Raw genomic sequence first — 24,060 nt, forward strand, 5'->3', positions numbered from 1 at the left:
AATTAAAGAAGCCGTGAAGAGAATGAAAAATAATCGAACCCCATAAGAAAACATTTCCTTTCATTAGAGCGAAGACTGACATGACAGAACGGAGTTGCCATCTGCCAAAACAACTATATCACTAGTTAAGCTTAAAAAAACATTTATATGTTTATAGTTAAGCTAGTAATTGGGTTGGAATACGGGGAAAAGATTAGACAAAAAAAAAAGTGAAAGAATAATCAGAATATTTAGGTGAGAGAAGAATTGAGCACCAACTATATTAAGAAAAATAGTGAAACAAAACAGACAGTTAGAAAATATGTGACGTTTCCAACATTACAGGTTATTTAAAAAAACCTCTACTTTGACATCCTGGTAATAACCAGTGCAAAGGAACCGAAAACAAAAACAGAACTTAACAAAATGTAGTTCGCATAATGGAACAAGGGTTTTGGTTTTGTTTCAGTTTTGTTTTTGTTTTTCGAGTTCTAGAGAATACAAACAAAACATAAACTTAACTGTCCATTTAGTGAAAAAAACCCAACATGTAAGTAAAGATGAAGCTCAGTTATCTTGATTCGTGTACACCTTATGCCTTATATGTATTTTGAAAAACTTTTTTTATCTGACATTTTGTACACTTGTGACAATATACATGTATCCCATTTAAAATGTTTCTACTAATATCTAGATAATCTCTTTAACTGAAGCAATAACTTCTGAAATAGAAATGACTGGTGTATGTAGCTATATCTTAACAAGCTCGGCATTTACATAAATATGGGTTCCCACATTCTTCTTCTTCATAAAGAACACCCTATTGAGTATAATTTAACGCCATGTACCTATCTACATGTACTGAGATAGAGGCGTACTGAACAAAATGTCAATAAATTTTAATCCGTGACTAAAAGAGGAGGTGTCGAATTTTGCGGCGCACCGGCTGAATGCTGAATGAAAAGCGGTCTATGCGGACGCGGACTATTCGTGGACGAGGACGTTTGTTTTATTATCGAGGATCAGTTGTTCGTCTCTTTATCCGCAATTGGTGATTGTCAAGCTCATTTTCATTGTTATGAGGCAGATTATCGTGATTGCATTAAAAATACTTTATTCTTATGAAAGTAAATTAGACTAACATTTTTAAGAGGGCACTTTCTTTTGAAAAGTTATAGTTTTATTAATCTCTTGATCATTAAACCAGAGAAATTAGCAAAAAAAAAGAATGTGTGTACTTTGTACGCACGTAAGAAGTTATACTTCTATTATACGATTTCAACGAAATCAATATACTTTAAACAGTTTCTCTACTACTTTCCAATAATTTTTAATAAAACAATACCAAAAATTAAAAAAATAAAAGAATAAAACACACACAAACACAATGAAAAATGCCACAAATGATTTGTGAACAATAATTGTTGCCAAAAATTTTAATTAAATACGTATTTTCTAAAAAAAAAATATATAACAATATACTTACAATCATAAAATCTATAAAAAAAAAATAAAAAATGATATAACTTGCATTGGACTTGAACCTTCCCGTGTATCCCGCCGTACGAGAGTCTTAGCGATTTCAAACTGCACCACCTTCGCGTATATGTCATGTGGGAATATACACAAACTGAACAACTTTTTGACATTTTGTTTATATGAATTTTTATTAGTTTGATTTTTGTCGAATTAAAATACAACAATATATAGAGTAAGAAAACGATACATTAGATGAAAATTTGTAGAAAGTTTGTTCGTAATCAGATTATGTAAATTAAAGCATTGCCTACTAGGGGTATAGCATAGCAAGTACTAGGTAAGTACATTATTTTTTTACATTTTCCAAATAGGTATGAAGATAATTTTTTATTGGAATACAACTGAAACATTTAGAATTACGTACCTGTGGCTTTTCAAAACTATTTAAAAAGTCACTATAATTATAAATTTGATTTTATTTCTGTCCTCACAACAATAAAAACTAATATCAAACTGGAACATGAAGTAAAAACCACTTCTATGTAAAAGGTATATTTACTAAAAATTTTTAGAATCCCAATGGATTCAATAAAATGAGTTCATCAGAACGTTTTCAAACCTATCGGTCCATCATCAGTGAATTTAAAATCAAATAAGTAATCCCACTATTAAAATTGAAAAGATGGTTGAAATTGTGAAAGTTAAAAAAATGTGGTTATGATTACTTACTTGAATACTTGCAAAATAGCCCCAGAACCAAACAATGGTTGTGATTATAAATATATCTACATTATGTTAAAATAAATTTAAAATGGCTAAACGCCGATGTTCAGGGATTAAACCTCTGGGAACATGGTGAAACTCTACCCGAGGACCCAATCAACCATCTTCGGTCAACGATGACTACTAAGTGTCAAAACTAATATATTATACAACATTTTTGTTTACTGATAACCTCCATATTGAACAATTATTGACAGATCATTTCAACACCCAATCAGAGCCCGTATAAAGATTAATACCAAACTGTCGGTGTGCGCATGCGCGCAGATCAATGTAAATTCACCCTCAATCTCAATCGCGCCTAAAGAAGTATAACTTCAAAAAGCCTTTTCAATAACACACTTTGATACAGGTATCTAACAACTGCTACTGTATCTACTGTAACCTACAACACAAAATTTTGGACTCTTCTCTTATATCTAATAATGTTAATATGTTTCTAAATGCACTGTATTCTTGTCCTTGTGTGATGTCCCAAAGTGATGTCCACCCCGACCATCCCTTTAGTTGACACTATTTATTCTTCTTCTTAGCGTGCCCTATCAAGTCCCCTTAACGTTAGCGATTAACATGGCGAAACTGTCTCTATCTCGAGCTGTTCTAAATAGTTGTTCTGCTTTCTTTATACCTGTCCACTCCCTGATATTCTTCAACCAAGAGGCCTGTTTTCTATCAATTCCTCTGCGTCCTTTGATTTTACCCATCATACTAAGTTGAAGAATATTATATCGTTCTCCCTTACTACGCGTTCAAAATAGGCCATCTTTCTACAATTGATGTTATCAAGCAGCTCGCGAGCAGTATTTTCTCTCTTAATGACTGCCATATAATTTGCTAACATAGCCGTCCGAGGTATTTTTAGTATTCGTCTGTGCAGCCACATTTCAAACGCCTCCAAACGAATAATGGTGGATATTTTTAATGTCCATGATTCGACACTGTATAAGAGGACTGACCAAATGTAGACAGTCCATAGAATAATAACCCTCGAATTAAGTAGAGAATTGCAGAAGAATTTGCTGTGGAACTCTAAGGACATAATTAAAAAAGCACCTAATTCAAAGAAAGTGATAATAAACAAATTGTCAAAATATATAAAAAGGATTACTTATTAGGGGTCTAGGACGTTTCATCGCCGCCGTTTCGATGCCGCCAGTTCGATGCCGATGCCGACAGTTACAATTATTAGTTATTTTTAGTATTAATTAGGAATTCTAGGAAATGCGAGATATGACGGCGATGAAATGGACTGGCGATGAACCGGCGGCATCGAAACGTCCCATTCCGCCTATTAGAGATTAATATTAGTATGATTAGTTTTAGATGTCGTTTTCTGCATTTCTATGTGTGGTCAATACTTTTGGGAACGGAGGTCTGGACACTCAACATAATACTGATGAACAAGTTTGAAGCCTTTGAACTCTGACTTTATAGAAGAATCTTGAAAATACCTTGAACAACCCACACCACCAATGAAAATGTTTTGAGAAGGATAGGTACAGATATGGAATTGCTAAGAATCATTAAAGCTACATGGGACACGAAAAGTACCGCCTGGCACAACTGATCATCCAGGGTAAGATTGAAGGAAAAGCCAGATTTCATGGCTTAGGAATATCAGAGACTGGACCGGCTTTGACTCAACATCTTGGTTTAGAGCCGCATTGGAAAGAGACAGATTTGCCAGTGTAGTCGCTAACCTCCACTAAAGAAGACAGCACCACAAGAAGATTAGTTTTAGGATAATATTGTATCTTCTTCAAGTGCCTTGTCCGTTGCGAAAGTTGGTTATTAACATGGCAATAATGATCTTACTTTCTGCACTTATGAATAGTTCGACTGAGGTGAGCCCGAACCACGTCCGCAGATTTTGGAGCCACGAGTATCTTCTCTTGCCTGGCCCACGCTTACTGTCTATTTTCTCCTGGACAATCAATTGCAGTATAAGATTGTAAGATTTTTTTTTTATTTACATTAGCGTGCTCGGCAACTATGGCCACTCGCACGGGACGATTACAAACAAGATTACAAGAGGTATAATTAAAGAGCATTAACAAGTTATGTCATAAAAAAATTTAAAGTTTATGATACAATGATATTTTTTTTAAAAACTGAAGAACTCTGTCTAACTGGTTGGTATCACTTAGAATGTCACATAGCTGCGGTTTGAGTTTGAGCTGTTGTCTTACTACACTGAACTGATAACATTCGGTAATAATGTGGTTCACGGTAAGTTGGCACTGGCATGTTAAACATATAGCCGGATATCTGATGACATCAGGAAGCCGTGAGTAAGTTTGTTGTGGCCTATACGGATTCTTCTTATAATTTTAAGGTCTTGTCTAGAGAGTCCTGTGGGGCCAGTGTAAAGTGGCTTATATACTGAGGGCTGGATTGTACGTAAAGATGTATTTAAGGAGCTCCAGTGGGCTTGCCATAATCTCCATGTGAATCTGTACGCTTCTGTTTTCAAATCTTTACAAATTTGGATGTGGGTTGTTGACGTGGTATCTGTTGAAGCCGTTTTAGCATGCTGATCTGCAAGTTCATTGCCAGGTATACCAATGTGAGACGGAATCCATATAAATGTAATCTTAGTGTTTAAGGTAGAAAGGTGGTGGTAACAATGATGGATATTTTGGACAAGAGGATGATCGGTAAATAATTCCTGAATGCATAAAATGGAAGCTAGAGAGTCTGTACAAATGGCAACATTTATGTTCGGGAGGTTAATATTCTTAACAGCCTATTCTAGATACTATATAATTCTCCAGTATGTACGCTGCACAGAAGAGGAATAAAAGAAGCACAAATGAGATTGTTTTGAGAGGTGACTGAACAGCCAACCCCCAAATCACTTTTGGAAGCATCGGTGTATATTAATTGATCAAAGTGGTTATTGTGTATAATTTCAAAAAAATCTTTTATCATGAGTTCTTTAGGTGTTTCATATTTATTGAATTTTGTTAAATTTGTGTTAGTTTGAGGGGTCTGCATAATCCAAGGAGGAATTCGATGAAAAGGGATGGGATTTGTCAGTCTAAAATTGATGTCGCTTGTTATTGTGGACAATATAGAAAATATAGGTTTTATTATTGGTGACGGGGTGGTATAGGTTGTTGTGAATAAACGGTATACAGGATTAAGGGGGTTAGAAGAGACGTGAGATTAAGGGGGTTAGAAGATTGTAAGATTGTATACGAAAAAATAACTAAAAGTTTTAGTCTAATTTTACATTTTAATTTCTTAATGTTGATGTCATCTACATATCTGACAACTTGCACAGATTTTTTAAAGAATGTCATTTGTGTTAATCTGAGGAAGGTTAAATAAAAGACAGAATAGCCCGTAACCCTAGACAAATTTTGCAATGAAAGGATCTTAAAAGCCCGTTCTGCATTCTAACCAAGCTCGCTGCTCCTCTCAGTGAAAGTTCAATTAGTTATATATAGCCAGAAGAAGTTTATATCTAATTAACTGAGTACTGAGTCATATGCGGCTTTGAAACTCACGAATTTGTGGTAGATGTATACGCCAAACTCCAGGGTTTTTTTTATAAAAAACCCTAGATATTTGGGATCTTTTATAATTCCAAAAACAAAAATTATATATTTTCAGCACCATGTTATGGAGTGCAAGCACTACAATTTATTTAACAAGAGCAATAAGTTGCAGATAAAGTAATGAAAATTTGGACTGTCTTGAAATTCATTTTCTATACAATTGTAAGTATGTATTTAAATATTATTTTCAATAGAGTTACAAACACGAAGATGTTTTATCTATGATTGTAATATAAATATAATCAATAATTCCTGGACTATATGAGATTTAATAGATGATAACCAATAACTTGTTATGTTTATACTGATCCCATGGTTTATGGCTATCACTAGCAATGAGCATGGTTGCGCTTATCCATATTTTTGATATATTTATTCGGATGCCATACTGGTATTAACTTCTGACCTTGGTATGCATCATAACTCATAACTCAACTACATACTGAACAGGTAAGTACTTGGTCCTCTGTAGATCTCAGACGATTTTTCATATTAGAAATGCTTATTTATAATAAACTAGTAGGTAGGATATATTTTGCTTCTATGTATATACTTAAATATCGGATATTTTCGTTATGAAAAATTAGTTATTTTTAGAAAATATTTATCACATATCAATTATTTTTGTAATCACAAATTAGTTAGGAAACTTAAACCATTTTTGGGTTAGTTTATATCAAATATCAAATAACACTTCTTCTTCTTAGCCTTCCATCCCCCATTTTTGGACACAGGCCTTTCCCAAGTTCTTCCATTAATCTCCGTTCTGACCAACATACTTCCAATTTGATCCGGTTATTTTTAGGTCATCCTGGTCTTTAGAAATTTTTGTTGTGATATCCTCGACTTTTGTTATTGGTAAGTGGTAGTAGAAATGAGCATATAACTGAACGTGAACTTTGAAAATACGTGCACGTGAAAATACCTACAACATTACTAATATGTTATGAAACTTTGAGGAATAGATTTCATGAAGCTGGTCTGCACGCCAGATCCATCCAGGACCCCCATGTAACGCCAATGGACTCAGATTAAGGTGCGCACAACATGTGCATTGGGGTCTACAAGAATGGGCTTCTGTATTATTTACAGATGAAGATATGTTTTGTCTCTACCGTGATTCCAGAAGGCCACTGCTGCAGATCCTATTTTCGTTACCTGCAGGATAATGCAAGGCCACGTATTGCATCAGCCGTACCAGATTAGTTTCATATTAAGAATATCATACTTTTACCGTGGCACAATCGCCAGATCTTAGTCCTATATACCATGTACGAAATATGCCAAATCGATTATAAAAAAAAATTGAAGGCACTCGTAGGAGTGCCGACAGAAGTGAAAACTTCTTATAGTATATAAATTACGAGCTCAATGCTCTTTCTCCATCCTAAAAGAAGTGCTATACCTATATTATATACGCGTTGCGTACGTTCTATGCTATTTATGTATACATACACAAAATATATATACATACGAAATTTATTTCGTCGAAGCAATGACGGTCGCTAATTTAATATTTTTCCCCATCTAAAAAGTGCACAACGTCTCTAAAGAAGTTTTCATTTTAAAAATTTATTTCGCCGAAGCGATGACGATCGCTAACTCATCCCTATCTAAGGGATGGGGACGATCCCCATCTAAAAAGTATATAACGTCCCTAAAAAAGTTTTCGCTTCAAAAATCTATTTCGTTGAAGCGATGACGGTCGCTAATTTAATACTTTTTTCCATCGAAAAAGTGCAAAACGTCCCTAAAGAAGTTTTCACTTCAAAAATTATTTCGTCGAAGCAATGACGGTCGCGATGACGGCCGCTATAATAATTTTTCCCCATCTAAAAGGGGCACAAACTCCCTAAGGAAGTTTTCACTTCAAAAATATATTTTCGTCGAAGCAATGACGGTCGCTAATTCAATACTCTTTCCCTATCTAAAAAGGGCACAACGTCCCTAAAGAAGTTTTCACTTCAAAAATTATTTCGTCGAAGCAATGACGGTCGTGATGACGGTCGCTAATTCAATAATTTTTCCCCATCTAAAAAGTGCACAACAATTTTTAAAGAAGTTTTCACTTCAAAAATTTATTTTCGTCGAAGCAATGACGGTCGAGATGACGGTCGCTAATCCAATACTTTTTCCCCATCTAAATAGGGCAAAACGTCCTTAAAGAAGCGTTCACTTCAAAAATTTATTTCGTCGAAGCAATGACGGCCGCGATGACGGTCGCTAATTCAATAACTTTTCCCCATCTAAAAAGTGCACAACGTCCCTAAAGAAGTTTTCACTTCAATAATATTACTATTATTATACGTATATTATAATAAATATACGTACACAATTTATTTAGCCGAAGAGATGACGGTCGCGAAATAAATGCTTTTTCCCCATCCAAAAATATGTAGGTTTAACATATATTTTAAATTTAAATACTTCTATACAATTTTTGTATACATACACATAATAAATATACGTAGAAAATTTATTTCGCCGAAGAGATGACGGTCGCGAAATAAATTCTTTTTCCCCATCCTTAAATAGGTTTTATATTTATTTTAAATTTAAATACTTCTGTACAATTTATATATACATACACATAATATACTTATATATGTACAAAATTTATTTCGCCGAAGTGATGACGGTCTCGATGATGGTCGCGAAATTAATCTTTTTTCCCCATCCTAAAATATTTTTTACATTTATGTTAAATTTAAATACCTCTACACAATTTATATGTAAATACACATATCATATAGCATAAGCGATGACGGTCGCAATGACGGTTGCGATGACGGTCGCGAATTCAATGCTTTTTCCCCTATCCAAAAATCACACAACGTTCCTAAAGAAGTTTTCACTTCAAAAATATTTATGAAACATTCCTTCTGACGTAGAAACTATTAAAATGGTAAATATAAACCTACTATGTCTCTTGATTGCAGTTTACAAAGAGAGAAAAACATTTTACTCAAAATTTAATTGCATATACATTTAATTACTTTAAATACAAATTCTTCGTAAAGATTCTAACGTTGTACATATCTCATCAAATTTTATTATCCTCATTAACCCGCTTTTCAGCAGATTTGCCTGGCAATCAACTCCGCGCTTTCGTATAAATTCAAAGTGCTCGTTCTATTCGAGTGCACTGTTGCAGTTTTTACGACTTTTAAGACTGTTGAGATTTTATTGGGGGGATGAATCGTATATTTGCAGACATTTGCCTAGTTTTAAAGTAATTCAGAGCCAACTTTGTTGCTACGCGGTAGAAATTGAACAGATTTCATTTTACGATATATCGCAAGATCAGATTGTTGTAAAATAGATATGGAATACCGTAAGAGAACATTAATACAATTAAGCAATATAAAACATCTAGAGAAAATGTCTGCACTCAACTACTTAACTAAAAATTAATCTAGCCTAAGCTAAAATAAAATACCATACTCAAAGACCACAAAAACTAAATGTATGTTCGGGTATTAGTGGATACTCAGTTAATTTGGCCGTTTTTTTATAGAAAGAAATTTAGCAAGCGATATTATAAAATTGTACTAAAAACGAAACTGTACGTTCCCTGAAAAATAATTTTGGAGCCAATTTTAACGAGATATGATTTCAGACGGAACTCTAACTCATTTTAGTTTAAATGTTCGGCGTTATTTAAATCAGATATTTCCCCGACGGTGGATTGGTAGATTAGTGAGTATTGAATGGCCTTCTCCTTCGCCCGATTTGAATCAAAGATTATTTTTATTGGGGATACTTGAAAAATTAGAATTTATAAAACTAAACTAGCAAGTGTTGCAGAGCAACGTATAGAACATGTAAGATGGAACAAACATAGAAAACAGAAGAATAGTTACTAAAGAAAGACTATAACTGGTCAGATATAGGTAACCAAATCAAACTGACACTGGTCTGAACAGTTATTTCATCGACCACATACTGCAGAAAGACAAAACAAGGAATAACAGTATTAAGAGATGTTGAATAACATGGGGGGACTAATGTGAATGACACTACACCTGTCATCGTTTTATTTTCTTTTTATTCAAGATCACGAACTAAAAAAAGCATACCAAATGGGAGAAAAGCAAATTAAAATAATCTGCTATGCAGACGATGCAATACTAATGTCTCAAGGTGATGATATTTTACAACGTTTGCTGCACGAATTTAATATAAGCGCCAGAAAATTTAACATACCTGTTAGTTTTCCCAAAAAAGACAAAATTCATGGTTATAATAGCAAGTCTACTAAAATTTAAATTAGAGCTGGAGAGTCAGATAATAGACTAAATGATAGACTTTAAATATCTAGGCATCACAGTATCTAGCTACGGATAGTTCGAAACAGGAAGTGAAAGATCAAGTGAATAGAGCAAACAGAGCCGCAGGTTGCCTGAATGAAACAATATAGAGACATAAAAATATCGACAAAGAAATGAAAGTTGAATCCTTCATAGTGCCCATCCACAAAAAAGGGAACAAAACAAAATGCGCGAATTATAGAGGAATTTCACTTCTAAACACGGCATATAAAATCCTCTCAAACATCATTCTTAGTAGACTATCCCCTTATGCTGAAAATGTCCTAGGAGATTATCAAGCCGGATTTAGGGCTAACAGATCAACAATAGATCATCTATTCATGCTGAGACAGCTTCTAGAAAAGGGATGGGAGTATAACAGACTCATACAAAATCACTTCATATACTTTCGACAGGCATATGATAGCGTAGAAAGAAGCCAAGTATGGAATGCTATGTGGGAGTTCTCAATACCAAAGAAACTCATTCGGATGACCAAAGTCTGTATGGAGAGTAGAATATCTAAAATACGTGTAAATAATAAACTGTTTGACAGCTTTGAAATCAACAGTGTACTCAAACAGGGTGATGCGTTATCTCCACTACTTTTTAACCTTGTATTAGAGAAAGCCATTAGATCGGCCGAAATAAAAACAGAACTGCTATCGGTTCAAGGTCCTAAGCTGTTACTAGTATACGCAGATGACATTGATCTCGTTGGAGACTCCATCCTATCCATAAAAGACATTTTCAACAAGGTGGAAGGAGCAATAAGCGAAGTAGGGCTGAGAATTAATGAAGATAAGACATAATATATGTGTATAAATAGAACGACACGAAGATACAGGATAGGACAAAATGTGACGGTCAATACCTTCAATTTCGAAAGAGTACAATGATTTAAATATCTGGGGGACGTAATCACAGCTGACTACGATGTTACTAAAGAAATAAAAGATAGAATCTAATCGGTAAATCGTAAGTCTATTCGCACTGGAAAAGCTTATAAAATCAAAAAATCTTACAAGAAGTTCCAAGATCAAAATCTATAAAGCCATCGTCAGGCCTTTACTAACATATGGATACGAAACGTGGACCATGACCAAAGCAAACGAAGAAAAGCTCAGACGTTTTGAACTAAAAATACTTAGAGAAATTTTCGGACCTCACCACCATATTCACACGAACCAGTATAGGATCAGAACGAATATCGAATTAATAGTAATAAAACTAATACTAAGATAGGCAGGCCACGTGCATAGACTTCATAAGGAGAGACTTGTAAGACTGGTATGGGAGGAGATTCTGACAGGTAAAAGACCACTCGGACGTCCCAGAATGCGATGGAGAGATAACATCCAAGCAGATCTCCGAAAAGTGAACATTTTATTTGACCCTAGGTTGATGAAAGACCGAACAAATGGGAAAGAAGTAGTACCAGGTCAGCCAGGACCCACCCAGGGCTGTAGCGATACGTGATGATGAAAGAAATGAAAGGCAGAATTTACTAAACAGTCTTCAGATGAATAATGACATACATGGCAAAGACACGACCTGACATAGATAGGACAAAAATAATGCTAGAAACAGCAGAGATGAAAAGGAGAGTAGTATAGACAGCAAGAGACGGTTCACCAATAGGAAGAAGATCAGTGGAAAAACCACGAAAACGATCATTTTTACTGAACAATTAAAATAAACAACACGACAATTTATTGGAGGAACATTGAAAAACAGACATAGTCATGTATACATAAGAAGAAGATGACAAACTTTTAAGAGACAAAAAAGCTGGAATAACTGATAGAAAATTTAAAGAGCACATTAATTTCAGAGTTCCCTCGTAACTCCAAAAGTATCTCACGAGTTACACTCGTAGTTAAAAATTGCTTAATAGTTTATACAGTTTAACGCGCATTTAGGCACGCATTTTTTCGATTAATCGACTTACGTCCGATTTGAAAATTTAAGGTCGTTGTAGAATCGTGGGCCGTAATGTATTCAGGTAATTTAGAGTAAAAGACCACGTTTGTGGGAGGAGATAATCATCTCCGGTCGTTCGAATTATTTCGAGACATTAAGAAAATTGAACTTAATCTAAATGCGAGCTCAATAAGATGTGTAGTTAGTTTTATTTGGTCTGAAGTGCTTGGTGTATATTTGATACACACCCACCCAGGTATTTGTCATTAGAGTTTTTCAAATACTACATTAAACGAAAATGGTTAGAAAACGCAAACTACCTCTTCCAGCTAGTAATATCGTAAATATCTAGTCGAAGTGTCGCGACACGCTTTAATGACTATTTTGCTAATTTTAATTTTTAATAACTTTTTCAAAATAAAATAATACGTCCCATTTTAAAATTCACAAACCATATGCATAAAGGGCCCGTTAAATTTTAAGGAACGAAATATATCATTATTCAGATAAAATGCGTTCTCAGCTTTTTAAAACACCAGATGTTGATGGCCTGTATAGTGTATGTATGGGAAACGCAAATTACATAATAGATTACGGGACGATAAAGGGCCAGCCTCCTTATGTCAATAAATCAGTCTTCAACTTCTTTAAAAAGCACAGAAAAGTAAAACTAATGTTTTTAGTTCATCCAGAGGCAGTCTGACACAAACCTTCGTCCCGCAAAGAATAACAAACCCTCTTACGAGATATAAGCACGCCTTTTTAACCAAAAATAAATAAATATATTATTGTTCGTTATCTTACACTTATTTTTTAATTTCATTTAATTGATTCCGTAAACCACCACGGAACAGAAGTAATCTATTAGATTGATTTTACCAGTCCCTTTTCTTTGAGGACACTAGATAGCGCCTGATATTTTTTTGTAAAATATCTAAGAACGCCCGTCAATTAGAAATAATTGCGACTATCTACTTTAAAAATAATGTATAAATAATATACGAAAAGCAATATTCGCGCTCTGGTTTATCTCGCCATTCTGTGACACTTGTTTCGCTATTTTTAGCTCCTCAGACAGAACTTAGTTGGTAGACGACATAAAGAGAATATTATGCTTTCGTATGTCGATGGTTCATTGCACAATCATGCAATCATTCATTGACTAGTGCAATCTGGATTTTATCCAAGTAACCTACGAGCTTAATTTTACTGAGACCTAGACTCATCACAAACTATTAGAAAACTATTAGACACAATAGTAATCAGCAAATAACCAATTAGACATAAAATAAAAATTGATGGCCTCAGTATTGAACAAGTAATGGAAATAAAATACCTTGGAATTACATTGTCAAGCTACAGAGACCTGGACAAAGAAGTGAGAAATCAAGTACAAAAAGCAAATATACTGGCAGGATGTTTTAATAATACTGTACGGCGAAACCGTAAAAATTAACACTGAGATAAAGCCAAGAATGTATAAAGCTAGTGTAACCAATAATGATAATGCATCAGAAACAAAACCCGAGATAGCCACAATATAAAGATTACTGGAAACGACAGAGATGAGAGTACAGTGGAACCTCGATAAGTCGGATTAATGGGGACCGCGGCCGATCCGGGTTAGCCGGATAATATGGTAAAAATTATAATTAATAAAATACGCTGTTTTTACAGATAAACTGCATTCTGCATTATTATTGCACAAACATGAAACACATATGCACATAGTACATTAAATTACGTATAATTTTATACAGTATTGTTCATTCCTTGGTAAAAAGCTTAAGGTGATACAGTAGCGATCAACAGGTAGCAAAAACGCGTTCCAAGATTGAGGCTGTAATTTTGAATATTTTTTCGAGATATTTGGCACACGTATTCGTAATATAATAAATAATGGCGGTACAGAGCCTAATTTGAAAAATATATTAATACGTGGAAATTACTCTGTAATTAAATACATTATTAAAAAACGAGCCTGTACCGCCACTAAGAAGAACAAAAAAATACACTTTCTTCAAATAAACTTTTTTATCCGATGCCTAGATTTTGTGTCATTTTGGAACTACTAAAATTTTTAATTTCATTAGTAGTTTCAAAATGACACAAAATCTAGGCATCAGATAAAAAAGTTTATTTGAAGAAAGTGTATTTTTTTGTTCTTCTTAATGGCGGTACAGGCTCGTTTTTTTAATATTGTATTTAATTACAGAGTAATTTCCACATATTAATATATTTTTTAAATTGGGCTCTGTACCGCCATTCTTTATTACATTACGAATACCTGTGCCAAATATCTCGAAAAAATATTCAAAATTACAGCCGCAATCTTGGAACGCGTTTTCGCTACCTGTTGATCGCTACTGTTTCCTCGTAAGTCAGTTTCGGTTGTGTCAGTTTCTTCTGCCGCTTGCGTGCTGTGCGACCCCGCAGTCTCTTGGAAAATCGGTCCGGCTTAGCCGGACTTCCGGGTTATCGGAGGCCGGCTTATCAGAGTTCCACTGTACTGAGAAGAATTACAGGAAATACGATGAGAGATCGAAAAAGGAGTAAAGAGATTAAAACAAAATGTAACGTACAGCGTATAAACGAATGGACACTAAATAGAAAAAAGAATGGAATATCTGGAATAACGAATGAAACAGTTCCTCTCTCAATCTTTACATCTTCTTTTAAAAGTTCTATCGTTGAATCGTATCCATTTTTAAGCCTGTTTCACTTAAATTATTCCTCCTTGTTTTTTTTTGAAAAATTCATTCCTATGTCACACGCTGTTTGCAAAGAAAATGATTATGATTAAAAAAATCGATCATGTATCCCAAGCTGTTTATAAAGATAATCATTATGATAAAAATAAATAATTAGTAAAGAAGAAATTACAAATTCAAAAAATCAGTTTCTAAAGTTTCTTCTAATTTCTGAAAATTTATTAGTATCCACATTATCGACATAAAATTACATCGAATGGGCTATTAAATAGTTATAGCTATTAATTAGTTGTTAAAATCCTTGTTCCACTTTTAAGAAGTAAAACCGTGAAATAAATTATCGATAGAACAGGGCTACTATTTTTTGTTGCCAGTATTTACTAGATACTCACCAACAAATGTTAAATGAAAGTATAATACTGAATTATAAACACCAAATTAGGAGAAAGTTTTGGTCGGTCTACTTCTATTCTTATAAAATCGATTATTTGGTTAATAATCGTGTACGCTTTTACTTTTGTAAACTTTATTATTAAGACAAATTTAATATCCTGAAACGATGAAGATATATTGGAAAAATCCAAAAATCTTTAAGAAGAGAAAAGATTACTGAATGGTTTTTGATCGAAAATGTTTTAACTGAACTGAAAATTGATAAAATGTTTTTGAATAATATGTAATAGTATTCATCTTCTTCTTCTCCTAATGGTTAGTATAGGACCATTACCTGTGTTTACTGTATTCTGGTTAAGGGGGGGGGTATGGTTTGAAATCAACATATCAAGCACATTTTTGTGAATTTTTTTCGAAGCTATGGTAGAATTATTTTATTTTTAAATTAAATAAACATATTAAGTACAATTCAAAGAATATTTAAGAAAAAATTCGATCCAAAATATTGACAAATAAGCCATTGGTAACAAATTTTGGCAGGCAGCTAAAAAAAAATGGATTTTGCGGTGGACATCAGAACTCATCACTGGATCATACGAAACAAAAAATTCAAAAAGACTTAATTAGCTTATGAGTTTCACGAGGTAACAACGTCGAGTTTTTTTATTTTTAGTAATTTTTAAGCACAAAATTATTAAAAAATAAGCACAAAACGAAAAATATCTCGACGTTGTTACCTCACGAAATGTCTAAAGAAAATCTATGTGAAAATTCAGGTAGATCGGTCAAGTAGTTTTTCAGTTACAATGTCCACCGCATTTTTGAAAAAGCAGTTTTGAGAAAAATGCGTGTAAAGTTTTGACAACTGCATCTTCATCTTCTTATTTGTCTGCCAAATCGTAAAGTGATGAACACTGGAATGTTTTTTGAATTGCGGAGTAATCTACAAAAGAGAAGGCGAACAGTTGTTTAACGTTTCTCACTACGCTCAATCGTGCTGGCGCGAAGCCGCGGCAGAGCAAGTCGAAGGTAGGGATATTCAACACCCTGTATCTCGGGTAAATTTATTCCGATCTATCTGAAATTTTCAGAGAGTATTCTTGAAAATATGCACTTTTATTTGAAATAATAAAAAAAATGAAATATTTCAAACCATACCCCCCCCCCCCCCCCCCCAAACCAATATAAATTCGGTATGTATTGTCATTAATTGTTTTGTCTATTTGATCTCTCTCTTTCCTGTTGGTCTTCAGTCTGTTAAAATCTTTACTATTCCATCTGTTTCTATTCTAGTAGCATGCTTGGTCCTAGTATCTTAGTTTCTTCGTTATTTTGCACCCTAGAGTACATACCTACTAACGTCTTAGTTCTCCCTGTTTCTCGGTAAATTTCTTGGTAACTTGTTATTTGCACTCCTAAATAGCTCAAGGACATTATATGGATTATGGTTTTATCTTCATTTTTTAGTTAACATTTTGTTCGTTCCTTAGACATTGAATTAAATTACCAAATAGAAATTGCGCAGAGACAATTTTAAAAAATTGAAAAAAGAAAATTTATTAAAATATTATGGAAGCAAAAAAATTGTGTTTTGCTCAACGAAAGTTCGAACTTTTTTAGGGACAATATTATTGCTAACCATATTGTAACCTTAGTGAGGCCAATAAGGTTTAGTCAATGTTTTTTTGGCGACGAATAAGTCTGGAAACAAACTTATCATCATCAATCCTTTTTTCACTCCCTTTTGTAGGTTCTTCCTTTCCTCAATTATTACTTTTCACAATACATAGCCTGCAAAATTATGAAATAAAATTACCGTATTTCAAAGAATACACTGAGCCAGTGTTTGCGAAGGAGCTCAGCTACTTTATCAGCTGATTGCGATTGTAGTATAACCAATTTCAAGAGACGTAACGAAATTCATATTTCAAAAATTAGTACACATTCTGATACTTCTAATAATACTAGTTTTAATACTGACACTTTATAAGATGGTCTTAAATTTATTTTAAGGGATTAACAGGATTCCAGGACTCTTTCGGCTGGTCCTGGAAATTTTCTACTCATCCCTTAAAATATCCCTTTCAAAACTTGTTACGTAAATTAATATTATGAAAATATAACTCTTTCTGGCAGTGCATCGTGAACTAGATCACTCTACATCGAGTGGTATTTCGTCTAAATGATTTTGGTAAATTTTTTGTATAGCTTACTACTAATTTATACCAATAAAAAACAACCATGTTACTACAGACGTGTGAGTGAATCAATCCATTTTTCGTTATTTGTCGTAATCCAAAATATTGATCGCGAACGTGGTAGTAAAAAAGAGATCGCCATCAATTCACAAAAAGCAAACGCGGTTAACAACTCTTGCTTGATAGTGTTATAACCGACCACTGATCCACTTTTTGACATCGCGGCATCAGCGCATTCCACAACACCTTACAAAGCACCTGTCGTGTGCCAAACGCTTTTTTCTTGTATCGCATTCTTTAAGTAGATAGGTATCATTTCGTTTCGAGAACTGCATCGTGGATATACATAAAGACATACTTAAAGATATATATTGATAAAATGGAAGATGCTTCCTATGGTGAGCCAATTTAACTATACAATGGTTAACAATATTAATTCTATACAAATTTTGTATAGAAATTGACTTACTGGTAAATGTAAATATTGTGTTTATATGGGACTAAGCGACACTAAGAGGCCTCCAAATATGAAAAAATGGCAAAGTGCTACCAAAAGCGATGCGTTTTTGAGAATGGATTGAACTAGTCCATTTTTCAGTTTTTATTTTTAACTCGAATTCTATGCACTTTTCGTACATATACATCTATAGAAAAGTTCTTCAAAATTAAATTTCCTACCAAAATGATATCTTCTAAAGTAAAAAATAATTTCTTTTGACCAAAATATATTAAAAAAACAAAGCAAACAAACTTGAAACCCCAATTTTTTACCCCATAACTTTGTTCCACGGGGTATAGGTATAGGCATTCCTTCCTCTTCAAAATGACGTTTGGTAGAAGATTATAGGATTCTTAGTATATATCCGAAATACGATTTTTCAAGTTATTCACAACTTAATGACAACTAATAGAAAATACAAAATAAAAGAATGGTATGATGAGGAATGCCAAAACGTAGCAGAAACAATTAGGAAAATACGAATGAAAAATGTAACAAATAATAGTCACATGAAGAGAACCTACAAAGAGAACATGCAAAAACAAAAACAAACAGTGAAAAAAAACTCGATTACAAAAAAAAAGATGGAAGAAAAATTCCACAAAAGGGAAATACGATCCTTTTACCAGAAATAAGACAAATGGAAAGAGAATATCAGAAATTATAATCCATAGTTACATGAAAAATGACGAAGAGATATTAATAAATGAAACAGGAGAAATAATGAGAAATTGGCAAACTTACTTTACACAAATATTAAACAAAAACGAAAAAAAAAGAGAAACAATAAAATTGAATATACACAGTGGTAGAAGTACCTACAAAGGAAGAAATAGAAAATGAAATAAAAGACTAAAAAACAATAAAAACCCAGGGTTAATAGAAATATCGGCGGAAATGATAAAAGCAAGAGGAAAAAGACTATATAAAGAGATACATAATGTGATAAAAGCATATGGAAAAGAGAAAAATGTCAAAAAAAGTGAGTAAGTCATAGTAAAGATATGCTCAATTCACAAAAAAGGTGACAAAATGAGATACAAAACTATAGGGGTATCGCGATGCTAGAAGTAGTTTACAAAATGTTAATACAAATCATAAGCAAAAAGCTAATCAATACACGAAAAGATAATGGGAAAATATCAGACAAGATTTAGAAACAATAGATCGACGACAGACCAAATATTTGCGATAAAAGATGCCTAGACTATGTGCTACGTACATAACACTATTGTATATAATACATTATATCCTGCTCGTCGATTTTAAGTAGGCCTTCTTCTTCTTTTTCTTTTGGCATCATAACCCTGGATGGGTCTTTGTCTGTCTGGCTATGACGTTTCATTTAGATCTCTCTTGTGCCCTTCGTCTCCATTGTTTTATGTTCATGGTAAAAATCCTCGGCTGGACTGGATGAGATCCCGTATTCTATGTTAACACATGTATCTCATAACATATATAAACAATTAACATTTCTAGTAAACCTTTCATTTCAGGAAGGGATTTTTCCTCAAATTCTAAATACTGCTTTAGTTGTGCCTATACATAAAAAAGGTGACAAATCAAAATTTGATAACTATCGAGGCCTATCACTTTTATCTGTGTTTTCAAAAATATATGAGAAGGCATTTCATACACGTCTCCTCTCGTATAGTAACAAACACAACATTATAGAAAAGTCTCAATTTGGTTTCCGTGAAGGTATAAGTGTGCAAGATGCACTACTAGCGCTGTGCAACCATATTTTATCGAACTTTGATAAGGGTAATAAAGTTATATGTTTGTTTTTTGACTTAGCACGAGCTTTTGAAACTGTAAATCAACCAATACTGCTGGAAAAACTTTATCATAGTGGTGTTAAAGGAACTGCGTTAAAATGGATCCACACCTTTTTATCGAAAAGGTTTCAAAAAATTAAGGTCAATGTGAATGGGAATATAATATTTTCTTCAGAAGAAAGTGTCCTCTCCGGAGTTCCACAGGGAAGTATCATTGACCCTCTTTTATTTTTGATTTTCGTCAATGATTTAAATCGACTGATAAACGATAGCTCAACATGTTTGGTTCGGAATCCATTAGATAATTTTTCTGATGCAATAAGCGTTCGAGTAGATAACGTGGAACAGCAATCAGGCTGTTATGTCACTTAATTTGCTGACGATACCACAGTTGCACTAAATTCCAATAATTTTTTTCATGTAGTACAAAAAGCAAACTGTCTTGTAAAAAGTATGACTCATTACTGTTTAAATAATGCCCTAATCTTAAATGGATCAAAGACCAATATGGTAACCTTTTCATCTTCTACTATGCAGATGAGTCCATTAGTAAAACTTGACAATGGGTCAGTGGTAAATAGCCACTCCACTAAGTTGTTAGGTGTTTACCTGGATTTTAATTTGTCTTGGAGCTCTCACGTTGATTATGTAGTGGGAAGATTGTCTGTGCACTGTTATGTTCTATGGCAACTTAGGAATTTTGTCTCCCTAGATATCTTAAAACTTTACTATTTTGCTCATGTACAGTCAATTTTGCAATATTGCTTAGTTTGTTGAGGAAATTGCCCGCGAATTAATGAGGTGCTTGTTCTTCAGAAAAAAATTATTCGTACCATGACGTTTAGAAGGCGCTTGGATTCCTGTAGACCAGTTTTTAAACAATTAAATGTTTTAACTGTAATTTCGCTGTATATTTTCAGTTGTATTGTTTATGTAAAGTCACATAGATGCAATTTTATTTGCAGAAATGATGTTTCCTTAATAAGTGCCTACAATTTTCGTTGCAGAAATGATTTGGTAACCCCCGTTCGCCACTTGACCGTTGTGGGCAAGGGTCCTTACCCAATGTGCGTTCGTTTGTACAATAAATTACCTAATTACGTTAGAGTCAAATATTTATGTATTTAAGAGAGCAGTTAAGGACTTACTTCTGGTAAACACTTTCTATTCGTTAGAGGAATACTTGCAGGCATCTTTTTAACAATTTGTATGTTTTTGTGAATATTTTATATGTTTTTATGTTCTTATAGTTTTTACTCGTAGATCATAGATTGTATTTGACGCATTTCAATACTTGTAAAAGTCAGATGAAATAAAGAATATTGATTGATTGATGGTTTTCAGGTCGTCTTCTACGTCAACCAACCATCTCGTTTTGGGCCTTCCTGTTTTTCGCCTTCCTATCCGATTCAATTGTAATATTTTCTTTGTTGTTTTTGCATCGTCTTGTCTCTGGATATGTCCCAGCCAAGACAGTCTTTGACTTTTCACTTTAAGAAGGCCTACGAATGGGTAAAGAGACAAAAGATGTACGAACGAAGTAAAATCGTCAGGTTGGTAAAAATGACTATGAATACCACAACAAACGAAATAGCATGGAAGTGTAATAAATCAAACAATTTTGAAACAACAGAATGATTAAAACAAGGAGATATACAGACACATAAAACAAATCTTTTCCAACAATTAATGATGACATTCAAAAACAGGCCAAACGCTTAACATTATTATGCATTTTTTATTGTGCTGGTTAGATAGTAGCTTAGCAAAAGAGAACGAACAGAATCTTAATTGATTTCGTGTTGCAATATGCTAGTAAGCATTTATAAACCACCGTTCATTTATATATTGCCACAGTTAGTCACAGTTATCGAAACGAAATCCTATTACTTCACAGATTCAATTAAACTGGAGTGCAATGTGGGGTAATTATGTAACAAAGGTTTAGTTATTTATAAAAAAATTCTGTTTGCAACGAATAAAATAAATTTTTAGTGAGATAAACAAAAGCACAAGATTTTGGTTACTTGGATATACATATTCATCTTTAGTTAAAATCGGAGAACAAACACGGAAATAAAAGAGAAGTAACATAAGAGAAAATCAAGTAAAGAATAAACAGTCAAAACAGTCTATAAACTATGACGAAAATGAAAAACAAATCTATAGATATACATAATTATTGTAAATTGTTTATTTTGCCTGTATGTACATTTATATTAATATATCCTTCCTGACAGATTTTTTTAATTTGAATTGGTATGTTCCTTGCTTTTTCTTCTAAATTATTTGATATTTATCACCGTTGTTATTTCACTCATAAAAATATACACTGACAATTTTCTTTCGTCAATATTCTTCTCATTCTTCATGTGGTTTTCAGTACAAGATTAAGTCATTTTATAATTTTAACTAAAAACAATACCTCCCGTCAGAAACCCAGAATCGGACGCTGTGGATGCTTTTTATCTATATTTCTATTTCATTTGTTGACCTAGAAAAATCCTTCGATAAGGTAGAGAAAACGAGGAGGAAAAAACTGAATGTAGATAAAGAAAACTGCAGTAGAAACATCGGAAGGCGTAATTGCTGACGATTTGGTGCTAAAGTGCAATATATGACAAAGAACTTCAGAAAAATTTGGAAATGTGGAAAGAAGTACACACTGGAAACGGAATGAAGATAAACATTAACAAAACAAAAGATATGCAGATACGAAAAACAAGAGAAGAACTTAACATAGAAATTAAAGAAACAAAAACACTACAGAACAAATTAAAATATTTACAAGTTTGAAGTAATATAGAAGAAACAATATCTCTCAAGCAGAAATCAATAGCAGAGAAGAAAAAATGCTACAAGTGTATATACAATGAACAAAAATATTATATCAGCAGAAAAGAAACATCATGGAATACAGATCTCAGTTTTGGACAAGAATACAGGCTACAGAGATAAAGTTATTAAGAAGAGTTGAAGGTGCTACCAAAACGGATATAATAAGGAACACAGATATAAAGAACTAACTGAAAACACAATTCACATTCGAGTTTATTGAACAGAGACTGCTGAGTTGGTGGGGTCAATTACATCAAATGAAAGATACCATACCAGTGGGAAGAGTATGGGAAGCAAAAATATTGAAAACCAAAAAAGAAGGAAGACCAATAAAGACATGGGATGAAGTAATCGGAAAGGTATTGGAAGAAAGAGGAGCGACATGGACAGACGCATATTTTAAGATGAAACCGCAAAGAATGGAAGAAATTTAGTACGAAGAAAATTAAACCTAACACAATTATAATATGATCGAAATGTTTTTAATATATTTACGAATCTTTGAATACGTTATTTCCAAAATATTAGACGGTGCAGTTAAAGCTGTTTTTCTTAGTTAAAAGAAATAACCATAGCGGGTTGTTGCATTTTAATTTTCAATGCCTTATTTCGCTTTTTGAAACCAATCATTTCAATGTTTTTCTGCGATAAAAAATATAGAAGTGCCATATATAAACACATGTATGCTATTTAGCATTTAACATGAAAATGTTATGTTTTTCTGTAGGTATCTTCACAGTAAGAGAAAGAAACACCCCAGATTATTCATTCGACTGATAAATTCACGTGCATTGCAGCAACAATCAAAAATTCTGTTAGCATACAAAAAAACTGCGACAATTTCTAACAGATATGTTTGTTATCGTTCTAACATGATCTTTTAGCATGCTTAGAAAATATAGATTGAAAATTGCTAAAAAGTGATCTAATATATAAAACACAACACGTTCTTCAACACCGCAAACAACAAAACGAGCAAAACAAACCAAGATTGACTTATATGTACCACAAATTGACTCAATAAACCTTGGTCGTAGTACTACACATGGTCGACCCACTCGATCACCTTTGTTACAAGATTAAGCCACGATCGCCTCCATTTTTCATTTGTTTTTTCAAGTAATCCTTACTGTGTTGTTTTAATTCTCACTGACACTGAGCCGCACACATTCACAATCCCGAAATCCGGAAGGAAACGAAGCAAGCCGTTGTGTCGATTCGCGATTGTTTGAGCACGATTTCGGCGCGAACAAATGAATAACGATCGAGCGCGTAACAAATGCCGGTCGAGACTGCGGCGGCCGCGAGCCGCTGACAGACGAAGCAGCACGCGATTCCAACGCACACTAGTGGAAAGTGGCGAGTTACTGTTCTCATCTACCGTTCGGATCTCTTTTTTATTATTGAATGATTATTATCAGATTCGCCCTTTGCGATTGAAAATATAAGATAAAATTTAAGATTTTTATAGTGCGTAGAATTTAAAACAACAAAATATGTATGAATTACCATTATCCCATGTAAAATTAAAGCTTTCATGCCATTATTCTTGTATTTTTTGCTTATTCCATCTCGCGATGTGTGCCACTTTTTCCCTGATTACCGA

The 24,060-nt window shown here is 33.5% G+C and overlaps 1 protein-coding gene across 1 annotated transcript in view; it reads right to left on the reverse strand.

Annotated features, from left to right (window-relative positions):
• The window catches only part of LOC126881763 (protein prickle-like), a 425,582-nt gene extending 401,810 nt beyond the window's left edge, over positions 1-23,772 (reverse strand). The window contains exon 1 of the mRNA XM_050646240.1: positions 23,585-23,772. The gene's annotated coding sequence lies outside the window, so the exon portion shown is untranslated. The remainder of the gene's footprint in view (positions 1-23,584) is intronic.
• Positions 23,773-24,060: the final 288 nt, after the last annotated feature.

This window comes from Diabrotica virgifera, chromosome 3 (genome assembly GCF_917563875.1).
Source record: "Diabrotica virgifera virgifera chromosome 3, PGI_DIABVI_V3a".
In the NCBI taxonomy this organism is placed as follows: Eukaryota; Metazoa; Arthropoda; class Insecta; order Coleoptera; family Chrysomelidae; genus Diabrotica; species Diabrotica virgifera.